This window comes from Fukomys damarensis, unplaced genomic scaffold (genome assembly GCF_012274545.1).
Source record: "Fukomys damarensis isolate Sample0158 unplaced genomic scaffold, DMR_v1.0_HiC HiC_scaffold_39, whole genome shotgun sequence".
NCBI classification, from domain to species: Eukaryota; Metazoa; Chordata; class Mammalia; order Rodentia; family Bathyergidae; genus Fukomys; species Fukomys damarensis.
In genome coordinates this window covers 65342679-65354834 of record NW_022900951.1, presented here as the reverse complement: position 1 = coordinate 65354834, position 12156 = coordinate 65342679, and the positions used below count along the sequence as shown (strand labels likewise).

At 33.9% G+C, this 12156-nt stretch overlaps 1 protein-coding gene across 2 annotated transcripts in view; it reads right to left on the bottom strand.

Annotated features, from left to right (window-relative positions):
• The window catches only part of Cylc1 (cylicin 1), a 48223-nt gene that overhangs the window by 24720 nt on the left and 11347 nt on the right, over positions 1 to 12156 (bottom strand). For both annotated transcript variants that reach the window (XM_010612860.1, XM_010612861.1), the window contains exon 2: positions 7694 to 7747. The gene's annotated coding sequence lies outside the window, so the exon portion shown is untranslated. The remainder of the gene's footprint in view (positions 1 to 7693; positions 7748 to 12156) is intronic.

Here is a 12156-nt window from a genome sequence, read left to right as displayed (position 1 = left end):
ATATATATATATATATATATATATATATATTTAAATTGTCAACATCACTAGTTACATGAGAAATGCAAGTGAAACAACACTTATTCCATCTCATTCCAGAAAGGAGGCCTATCATCAAGAAATCAATCAATAATGAATGCTTGTGAGGCTCTGGGTGAAAAAAGAATCATTTTATATTGTTGATGGGAGTGTAAACTAGCACAAACACCATGGAAATCATAGTAAGTTCTGCCAAATGCTCAAATTAGAGGTTTCATTTGTCTTAGCTGTTCCCTTCCTAGGTATCTTCCCAAAAGAATTAAAAGCATCATAGCACAGATGTATAGATAGATAAGTAGATAGATAGATAGATAGATATAGATATAGATATAGATAGATATATAAATTTATCACAGGACAATTTATAATAGCTAAATATTTAAAACAACTCACATCCCCATCCACAGGTGAATGAATAAAGAAAATGTGATATTTATATACAATTTTCTACTCTCTCTTTAAAAAAGGAAATTTTGAGTCACTTGTAGGAAAATGGATGAACTTCAAGAACACAACTGTAAGTGAAATCAGACATACAAAATTAAATATTGTATTATTTGTCATATGTGAGAAACACAAATGGTAAAGGAGCATAATGGCGAATAAATATTGGGAAGTAAGAAGCATATGTTCAAATGGGAATGGGAAGAATAGAGGGTGTAGGGAAAGGGAAGGAAGGGAGAAAAGGAATAGGAGAGAAAATGAGAAAATGCTTTTGTATATGGGAAAGGTAAGAAAGATTGAAGAGAGGAGGGGGGAAGGTAAATGCACACAGATCCTATAGAGAAGCTGTCGTGGACCAGAGCAGCACAGCGGTGGGCAGATCCCAACCAAGGTTCCATCCTGACACCAGGCACTTGTGCCCACAGGACAAAGCCAAATACCCAACTGAAAAGCTCTGCAAAGGCACACAAGCAAAATATATAGGCCTGTCCCAAAACCATTGATAAGGGCCCTAAGACCCTAGCCAGAAGTCCACCCATAAACTAGGAACTGGGGTGCACAGCCCAAACCCAAAGACCCATGAGGAAATAGCTGTGTAAGAGGACAGGCCCTAGTCTCAGGCATGCCTAGATACCATCCCAAGTATGCACAAGACCGAGCCAAGACCCTACCTGGATAAAAGGACAGCACAGGGATTGAGAAGGCCACCACTCAGAACCCAGGAATTGGTGCAATGATGAGCTGCAGAGAAAGGACCACTTCGTGGCTTGCTGAGAATTGGATGATGAAAAAGTTGCCTCAACAAATTCTCAGTAGACTGCATCAGTTGAAATGAGAAGACACATAAACAAATCACAAAACCAGAATTTTAAAAAATATCTTAGGAAAAGACAATGAGGATCATAATCACAACAAGTCCATCAGAATGAGTCCATCAGGCACAACAAGAAATTAATTGAAAAGGGGAAGAATCCAACAAAAAGAAAAAAGTCATGGCAAGGATAAGTCAGCACATATCAGTTATAACCATCAATGTTAATGGTCTCAATTCACCAATCAAAGGAAAGAGACTGGCAGAATGGGTCAAGAAGCAAAATCCAACAATATGCTACACACAAGAAACACACTTAATTTAAAAATAACTCATAGACTGAAAGATAAAGGTTGGAAAGCAATACTCAATGTAACAGGAATCCAAAATAAGGAAGAGTAACTATTATATTTGCAAATCAAATAGATTTCATACCAACACTGATTAAGTGAGTCTGTACATTTCCTTAATCTAAATGATTTAATTGAAAAGGTAAAGCAAATTGTTTTAAGATTTCATTTTCTTTCTATGTAGTCTACTTCGTACTTCGTATTGGCAAAAAAAGGTGGTACATTGGGGTATGAGTGTCTCTCTCTATGTATGTATGTGTAGGACAGAGAAAGAGAGAGAGAGAGAGAGAGACAGAGAGAGAGAGAGACAGAGACAGAGATTGCAAATACTAGCTTGCACAACTATATAAAACAATGACAGACATGAAAAATCAAATAAACTCTAATGCAAAAGTAGTGGAGATCTCAATACCCCACTATCACAAATAGATAGATCAATTAGACGAAAATAAATAATGAAATACTAGAACTAAATCAAAGTCAAGAACAAATGAATTTAATAGATGTTTAAAGAATATTTCATCCCACAAAGTCAGAATACACATTCTTTTTGGTTGCACATGTGTTGTTCTTCAATATGGATCATATATTTTCTCATAAAATATGCTTAAGTGCAAAGGAATTGAAGTTATTTCCAGTATATTATCAGATCATTGTGCAATGAAATTAGAGATCAATAGCAAAAGAAACTGCAAGAAATTCATAAACACGTGAAAATTGAACAACACGCTTCTGAATAACCAATGGGTACAGACTAAATTAAAGATAAATCAGAGGTTTTAAAATTAAATGACCACGTCAATATAACATATTGGAATCTATGGGACACAATGAAAGCAATCTTATGAGAAAAATTCATAGCAGCAAATACTCATATTAGGAAAACAGAATGAGCTCAAATGAAAAACCTGCTGCAGAATAAAAAAAATTCTAGAAAAAGAAGAGCAGGACAAAAACAATGCTCATACAAGGGAGAATACTATAAAGATAAGAGCAGAAATCAATGCAATGGAAATTAAGTGAATTATCCAAAAAAATCAATGAAGCAAAGAGCTGGTTCTTCAAAAGAATAAACAAAATTGTCAAACTTTTAGTGAAATTTATCAAAAAAACAGAAAGAAAAGACCCAAATCCAAGCAATCAGGAATGAAAAGGGTGAAATTACAATGGACCCAGAAGAAATCAAAAGGATCATCAATACTTTCTTCAAGAAACTATACACCCATAAGATAGAAAATACAGAAGAAATGGACAGATTATTAGACATGTGTGAATTACAAAAGTTGAACGAAGAAGACCTAAAAATTCTAAACAACACAATATTAACCAATTAAATAGACAGTATAATAAAAAACTTACTAACTAAGAAAACCAGGGCATTGGTGGCTTCATTGCTGAATTCTAAAAGACATTTAGAGAACTATTGCCACTACTGTTTAAATACTTCCATTAAATTGAAAGGGAAGCAATACTCCCAAATTCATTCTGATAAGCAAGCATCGCTTGATCCCAAGAGAAGAGAAAGACACAACCAAAAAGAAAAAAGATAAGAACTATAGGCCAAATCTCAAAAATGAAAATAGGTGTAAAAAATCTTAATAAGATACTGGCAAATAGATTGCAGAAGGTCAGCAAGATGATCATACAACCTAACCAAGTGGGATTCATTCCAGTGATTCAGGGATGGTTTAAAATATGCCAGAAAATAAATGTAATCACTATATTAATAGAGACAAGGACAGAAATATATTATCATTTCAATAGATGCAGAAAAAGAGTTCAATAAAATTCAACATTCATTCATGATAATAACTATACAGAAAATTGGAATAGATGATCTCTACCTCAAGCTGATAAAAGTCATCTAAGGAAAACCAACAGTCAATATCATACTAAATGGTCAAAACTGACATTTTTCACACTAAAATCAGGAACAAGACAAAGATGACCACTATCATTACTCCTGTTCAATACAGTTTTGGGAACATTAGCCACAATAATTATATAAGAGAAAGAAATAAAAGGAATAAAGATAGGACAAAGTCATATTTTCATTATTTGCAGATGACATGATCATGATTCTCTATATAGAATCACTTAAGAACTCTACCAATTTCTTCTAGACTTAATAACCAAATTCAGTAGAGTAGCTGCATACAAGGTAAACACACAAAATTCATTATCTTTCCTTTTCACAAACAACAGCCTCACTGAAAAACAACTGAAGAAACAACTCCCTTCACAATATCATCTAAAAACATGAAATACCTAGGAAACAACCCAAGAAATAAATGACCTCTACTCTGAAAACTATATAACTCTGAAAAAAGAGATTAAAGAGGATATCAGAAAATGGAAAGATGTTCCTTGCTTCTGGCTAGGAAAAATTGATATAGTAAAAGTGGCCATACCTCCAAAACTGCTATCTGCATTTAATGCAATCCCAATTGAAATTCCAACAGTGTATTTCACAGACCTTGAGAAAACAGTAAAAGTTGATTTGGAAAAAGAAGAGACCTAGAAAAGCAATTCTAGGCAACAAAGACAAGGTATAGGGCAAGGCAATCCCCAATTTGAAACTATACTACAAAGTTACTGTGATAAAAACAGCATGGTATCGACAAAGAAACCTATCTGAGGAACAGTGGAATAGAATAGAAGTGCAGAAACAACTCCAGACACATGCAGCTACCTTATCATTCACAAAGTAGCCAAGCATCCTCATTGAAGGAAAGAGAGCCTCTTTAATAAATGGTACTTTAAAAAGTGGGTTTCAAATTCCAAAGATTACAACTAGGCCTGTATTTTTTCACCATGTGCTAAACTAAAATCAAAATGAATTAAAGATCTAACTAAAAAGAGAAACACTAAACCAGCTGGAAAAGAGGTTAGGTAGAATTCTTGAAGACATTGGTGTAGGAAAAGTTTTTATGAACAAAATCTCAGTTGCCTGTGAATGAGCACAAACAATCAAAAAATGGGATGTCTTCTTATTAAAAATCTTCTGCACAGCAAGAGAAACTAACAACAGTGTGAAGAGAAAACCCACAATGTGGGAAAATATTCTTACCAGCTGTTCCTCAGACAAAGATCTACTATCTAGAATATATAAAGGACTTATTTAGTCAGACCTCCCAAATTTAAAGACCCAATCCAAGAATGGGCATCTGAAATGAATGGACATTTCTCTGACAAAAAATAGTAATAGCAAACACACATTTGAAAAAAATGTTCAACATTACTGGTCATTCTAAAAATGTGAATGAAAACAATGCTGAGATTCCACCTCACTCTGGAAAGAATGGCTGCTATCATGAAATCAATGCCAAATGCTGGCCAGAATGCTGGGAAAAAGGAACTCTTCTCCATCATTGGTGGGAGTGTAGATTGATGAAACCAATATGGAAATCAGTAGAAATTTACCTCAAGTAACTAGAATTGGAGGTCCTAGTTGAGCCAGCTATTACCCGGCAGGGTAACTTCCCAAAAGAATTAAAAGAATCATACCACAGCAATATATGTGCACTCATCTTCTTAGTGGCACAGTTTGTAGTAGCTAAATCTGAAAACATTCCAGTTTCCCATCAACTGGAAACTGGATAAAGAAAATGCATTTTTTTTGTATAATATGGAGTATTACTCAACCACAAAGAATGAGAAACTAGAGACATTTATAGCTAAATTGATGCACATTGAAACCATAATCCTACATTAAATAAACGGGACAAACATGTGTGAATACCGAATTGTTTCTCTGGTGTGAAAAACTGAAAGTGTAAATAAGAACAGAAATGTATACTTGATAATGTGAAATGGGAAGAAAATGTCTAAAGGAATAACGGAAGTGGGTGGGATGGGGAAAGCAAATAAGAGAAAAGAAAAAAATATGAGAAAAGGAAAAACTGGAAACAAAGTTTTTGTAAATAGGGAAGGGTAAAGAGGGGGTGTAGGGATGGCAGGGCAATGGGGAAAAATAAGAACCAAAATACATCATGTATAGGACCAAGATCCCAGTGATTAATGTAACTGTATAGTATACATAAAATGTATAAATACACTTTATGGAAAAAATGTTTACCCATGTATCTCACTATGCACTTAATTAAAATAAAAATGGATCAAAGATATAAATGTTAAAAAAGAAGCACTTAATCTGCTGGAAAATAAAATAAGCAAAACACTTCTAGACACAGACATAGGCTGAGACCTTCTGAAGAGAACACCAGGTACAGAAGAAATAATAGCAAGAATCAAAAAGTGGGCCAAGGGCAGAGGATTTAGCTTAGTGGTTCCACTGCCTGCTTTGCAAGTGGAAGGACCCAAGTTTGATCCCTGGTACAAAAGAAAAGGCCAATATCAAATTAAAAAATCTCTGCACAGAAAATGAAACCACCAACAAACTAAAGATATAGCCTGCAGAATGATAATTTTTTATCTGCCAGTCCTTAAAGAACGAGAATTATGCCTGTCCTTAAAGAACTAATTTATGAACTAATATAATATTTATATATAAAATGCACACACATATGTGTGTGTATGTGTGTGTATGTGTGTGTGTGTGTGTGGTCTGATAAGATGAATTTGATGCATGAAAAATCAAAAGGGTGTATAGGGAAGGAGAAAATAGTTGAAAGATGTAATGTACATATGCCAATTCCCTACATTGAAGGTAAACATTATGTACTGCAAACATGCACTGATAAGAATAGAAAATTATTTTGTTTTTAAGTGATACAATTCTGGGTATATGATATTGTAGAAAAAGTAAACATTGACTAAGTGATTATCAATTCTATGTTAGTGTCCTAATTGAGTTAAATCAGGAGATAAAGAAAGAAAAAAAAAAGGAAACCACAAAAATCAGATGCCTCAAGCTAAAGGATAAAGCAATGGGTATCCAAAGTGAATACTCTCTTTTCAGATGAAGTACAAGTGTCCAAAAATATATGAAACAGTGTTCAAGATCATTTGTCATTTGAAAAATGCAAGTTACAACACTGAGATTACATCTCATTCGAGAAACAATGGCTATATTCAATAAATAAAATAATAAGAACTGCTGCAGAGGCTGCAGGGAAAAAGGAGCACTTCTCCATAGTTGGTGGCAGTTAGACATAGTACAAGCACTATGAAAATTAGTATGGCTTCCTCAAAAATTAAAAATAAAGGGCTTGAGATTTAGCTCAGTGGATCTGCTGCTTGCCTCACAAGTGCAAGGTCCTGAGATATATCCCTGGTACAAAAGATAATAATATAATAATCATAAAATAAAAACAAAAATTTCATTTAACTCAGATTTTTCCCTTCTTGATATTCCCAAAAGTTATTGCCATTATATAACAGTGATATATGCACACCCATGTTTATATGGTAGCAGCTTGTACAATTCATAAAAATAAGTTTTTCAAGATTCTTATATGTTTATGAAAAGATGAATTGATAAAGAAAATGTAATATTTAAACACAGTGGTCTAATATTGTGCCATAAAGTATGATAAACTTTTGTCATTTGTAGGAAAATGGACAATAGTTTTATGTGAAATAAATCAGACACACGAGCTCTAACACTACATTGATTCTCTTATATGAGTAACCCAATGCATAATGAAAGTGCAAAATAGAAGATAGACAATAAGAAATACCAAAAAGGATGTTTGGCCTATGAGAAGTTAACCCATAGCCAGAGAGCGAGGGGAGAAGGAGAAGAAGAAAATGAAATCAAAGGGGGAGTGGTTATGAAGTTCTGTGTACATGAATCAAGACCCTTTAAGGAATTTGATCATCATGTACTTTATGTAAAAACACAATATATATATGTAACAAAGGCTCCAAGAGATGCAGAGATGGGAGGAAGGGAACTGAGGGGGTTAAAATGAAAGAAGAAATGGCAGTACATTTACCAACTCCTCGCAATGAATGTAATCATTAAGAACTACAAATATATATCAATAGAAAGAATAAAATATACAAAAATTGAAGTAATTGTAATTGAAAATCTGAGTTACTGTTCTTAAACTTAAAATGTTGAGTAAATGATAAGAAAACATACCGAAACAGAGAACTCCACATCTGAATGTCTCCATTGATCACTTCTGCAAAACACCTAACAAAGAAATAATTATTTAAAAACTCTTCAAATTATACAAAATGTGGAAATGCTTATCAATATATTTTATGAGATTGTAACATTAATACGAATATCTGGCCAGTTAAATAGTAAAATTACAAGTGTTTATCTCATAAATAAATATACAAAAGTCAAATATTTTTAGAAAAGTTTTGAAAAAAAATTTTGGAAAATATTATTTTACCACCTTGTGCAGCTTACTTCAGTTTGGTTTAACATTTGAAAATACATGAAGATATCAGAATAATGAAGAAAAATGATGTGATCTTGTTAACATACAGAAAATGTATTTAATGAAATACAAAACCTATCAATTTAATTATAATATTTATTGCAAACAACAAATAGGAGCTTCGTCAATATATTTTTAACATTTTATTGCTATATGTTTGTTTTGGCAAATTGGTGCATATGTTGATATTTTTTCAAGTATTCTTAATAGTATAAAAGAATTCTATATTAAATGTATAAAAACTCTAATCTCTTTGATTAAGAGTTTGAAGATTTTAATGAGCCCCAAAACAGGACAAGAATGTACATTAGTAAGTTTGATTTAATTTTTTCTTTTTTTTAGTTAACCTTTGAAAGAACAAAATGAGAGAAAAGAAAATAAATTTGAAATCACTTATATTAGGAAAAAGACATAAAATTGTTATTATTTACAGGCATCATTGTTCTTTACATAAAAATTCAGAATATCTACAGGTATATTATTAGAATCAATGAGTACATTTGTTAAGACCAGACATGTTGAAAATAAATAAAAAACATACACTGAAGAAAGTAGAGCTCCTTTAGTAAATTTGCTGGGAAAATTGTAATTACAATGAATCAATCTAGACACACATCTATCAGAACAAAATGCAAAATATCAAAATTCTTGAAAATATCAATATAAAAATAGAAATGAAATATCCTGGAAGATAAAATAGTTAAAACTTTCAGTAATAGGAATACGCAAGAAGTTTCTGAATAGAAACTACTGAAAAGATATAATAAAAAATGCAACAAATGGGATTATGTCAAAATAAAGACATCTACACAAAACATAAAGAAGTAGAGTGATTAGACAACATACAGAATGGGAAAAATTATCTAGCTACTCTTTGGACAAGGGATTAGCAACTAGAATATATAAAGGACTAAAAATAATGTGGCACATCCAAAATAAAAGGTCCGATCAAAAAGGGGCAAATGAGGGCTAGGGATTTAGCTTAGTGGTTCCACCTCCTGCCTCCCATGCACAAGGAGCCAAATTCGATCCTCACTACCAAACCAAATCAAACCAAACAACCACATAATCCAAAAAGGGCAAATAAAATTAATATACATACTTCAAGAAAAAATATTCAATTGGCCAATACATATGTGAAAAAATGTTCCACATCTTTGACTGTAACAAAATGCAAATTAAAACAAAAACTGGGATTCCATCTGATTAAAGAATAATGCTTATTAATCAGAACTAGAAAAAATAGCAAATGCTGACAAGTTTGAGAAGAAAAACAAATCCTTTTTCATCGTTTTTTTTCAGCTTTAATTGAGTTTATTGGTACATTTTAGGGATACAGTACAGTTACATTCATTGTTGGGATCTTGTACCTCTACATGACCCTTTTTCATTGTTGATGCGAATGTAAATGGGTTTAACCACTATGTAACACTTTGGAGATTTCTCCAGAAAACTGAAGACATAAATTCCACTAACCCATGTATGTGTATGAATTAAACATATTATAATGCAGTGATATATGTATACTCACGTTTATAGTAGTTACTCATAAAGGTAAAATATTGAAGCAGTCTATATTCCCATCAACAGACAAATGAATAAAGAAAATTTGGGCATGGTGCAGTGGCACACTCAGGAGGCTGAGGCACAAGGAGGAGATTGAGACCACATTCAAATACATAGTAAGCTCAAACCCAGCCTGAATACAAAGTGAGACTCTGTTTTAAAAAGCCAAAAAATAAGAAAGAAAAGAAAATGCACACAATAGTGTACTACCCAGCAATAAAAAAAGATAAATTTGTAGGCAATGTCATTGGTAGGAAAATGAATACACCTTGAGAACAGAATATAAGTGAAATAAATATGGCATGGGTGGGTAAATATTGCATGGCTTTATTTTACCAGATACTCCAAAGCATAAATAATTTAGAGTAAAATAAAAGCATAGATCATAGGTAAGAAGATGTTAAATATTGTAGAGATGAGAAGGGAATCTGGGAGAGGTTGGGTCTTCAGGGATGTGAGGAGAAGTAAAAAGAATTAAGATGTCGGATCCCCATGAACAGTGGTGTGGACCAGAGCAGCACAGCTGCAGGAAGATCCCTGCCAGGGCACACAAGCCAAAGCCAAGGGCTGCCCAGAAAAGAACTGCACAGGCTAGTAAGCATCAGCCAGAGGCTTGCCCCAATACCATTGGTAAGTGCATGGAGACCCTAGCAAGAAGCCTGCTCAGACACCATGGATTGGAGTGCACAGGCCCCAGCCAAAGGCCCTCCCTGAAAATAGGGGCTACATGAAGCCTGAGGCATGCCTAGATACTACCCCAAGTGTGTACAGGCCCCACCCAGCAGCCTGCCCAGACAACAAGTCAGCTCAGGGATACAGAAGGCAAAGATTTGGAATGCAGGAATTGGTGCACTGGTGGGAAGCAGAAAAAAGGTTGCTTGGTGGTTTGCAGAGAATTGAAGACTACTGGGTGAGCAAAAAGTTGCTTCAGCAAAGGCAGAGCAGGCTGCACCTGTTGAAATGAGAAGACATGTAAATAAGTACCAAAATGAGAATTCCAGATCACCTAAGGCAATCCCAGAGGGCAACAAGATGGAACAATCTGATACTCAATAACCTGGACTCCCTGAACTGGCAACAAAAAGGGATCTGGACAAAGAAATCAGAAATAATTTCTCGGATAACAACAGAGATTGTGTCCGTGCTTCAAGACATGATTAATAAATCTAGAGCAGAGACAGAAAAAAAATAGAGGAGCCGGGGAACATGATGGAATCCCAACGTGGGAAACAAATGGAATCAGTAAAACAGATACAATAAGATATCCAGAATATTAAAAACTGCATTGAATGTTTACACAGGAGAATGCTCGAGTGTGAGGACAGAATTTCAGATATAGAAGGCAGGATTGCAAAAAGTGATCAGGAAAAGAAAAAATTTCTTAAAAATAGTAAAGTACCACTAGAAATCAATCCAGCAGCTACTAGATGATGCAAAGAAGAATGTAAAACAGATCTGAATCAATGGAGAAACAGGAGAGAATGAAAATGACATTTAAAAAAACTGATCACAGAAGTAATGCCAGAAAACTTCCCAAGTCGGGGAAAAGAACTTCACATACAGATAAGTGAAGCATACAGGACTCCAACAAGTCATGATTTAAAAAAAAAAAAAATCCCTACACCGAGGCATATAATAGTTAAGATTCCAGAAACTCCACAGAACAAAATCTACAAGGAGTTAAAGAGAAACAAATCACATGCAATGCCCAGCAGAATCACAGCAGACTTGTCCAAACAAACCCGCAAGGCAAGAAGACATTGGAGCAACATATTTCAAGCCCTAAGATTAAACAACTTCCAACACAGATTGATCTACCCTGGGAAACTATCTTTCAAAATTGATGGAAAAATAAGATACTTTCATGACAAAGAGCATCTGAGGAACTTCATGAATACCAAACCAGCATTCCAAACATTTTTAAACAGTATCCTAGGAAAAGACAATGAGGATCACAACCCCAGGAAGCTCAACAGAACAAATCCATAATGAGTGACAAGAAATCCAAAAGAAAGAAAAAGTCATGACAAGGATAAGTCAATACATATCCGTTATAACCATCAATGTTAATAGTCTCAACTAACCAACCAAATGAAATAGCCTGGCAGAAAGGGTCAAGAAGCAAGAAATGACAATATGCTGCATACAAGAAACACACTTAATTAAAAAAATAGACTCATAAGCTGAAAGATAAATGGGCAGAAAACAACACTCGATGTGACAAGAACCCTCCCCCCCAAAAAAGGAGTAGCTATTATATTTGCAGATCAAATGGATTTCATACCAATACTGATTAAGAGAGACAAAGAAGGACATTACATCCTTGTAAAGGGAAAATTCCAAGAGGAAGAGATGACAATCATAAATATATATGCACCAAATACTAGTGTACCAGACTGTGTAAAACAAAACTAACTGACATGAAAAATCAAATAAGCTCTAAATCAAAAGTGGTGGGGACCTCAATACTTCGCTATCACAAATAGAAAAATAAACTAGACAGAAAATAAATAATAAAATACCACAACTCAATCAAACTCTCAAACAAATGAACTTAACAAATGTTTACAGAATATTCCACCCCATA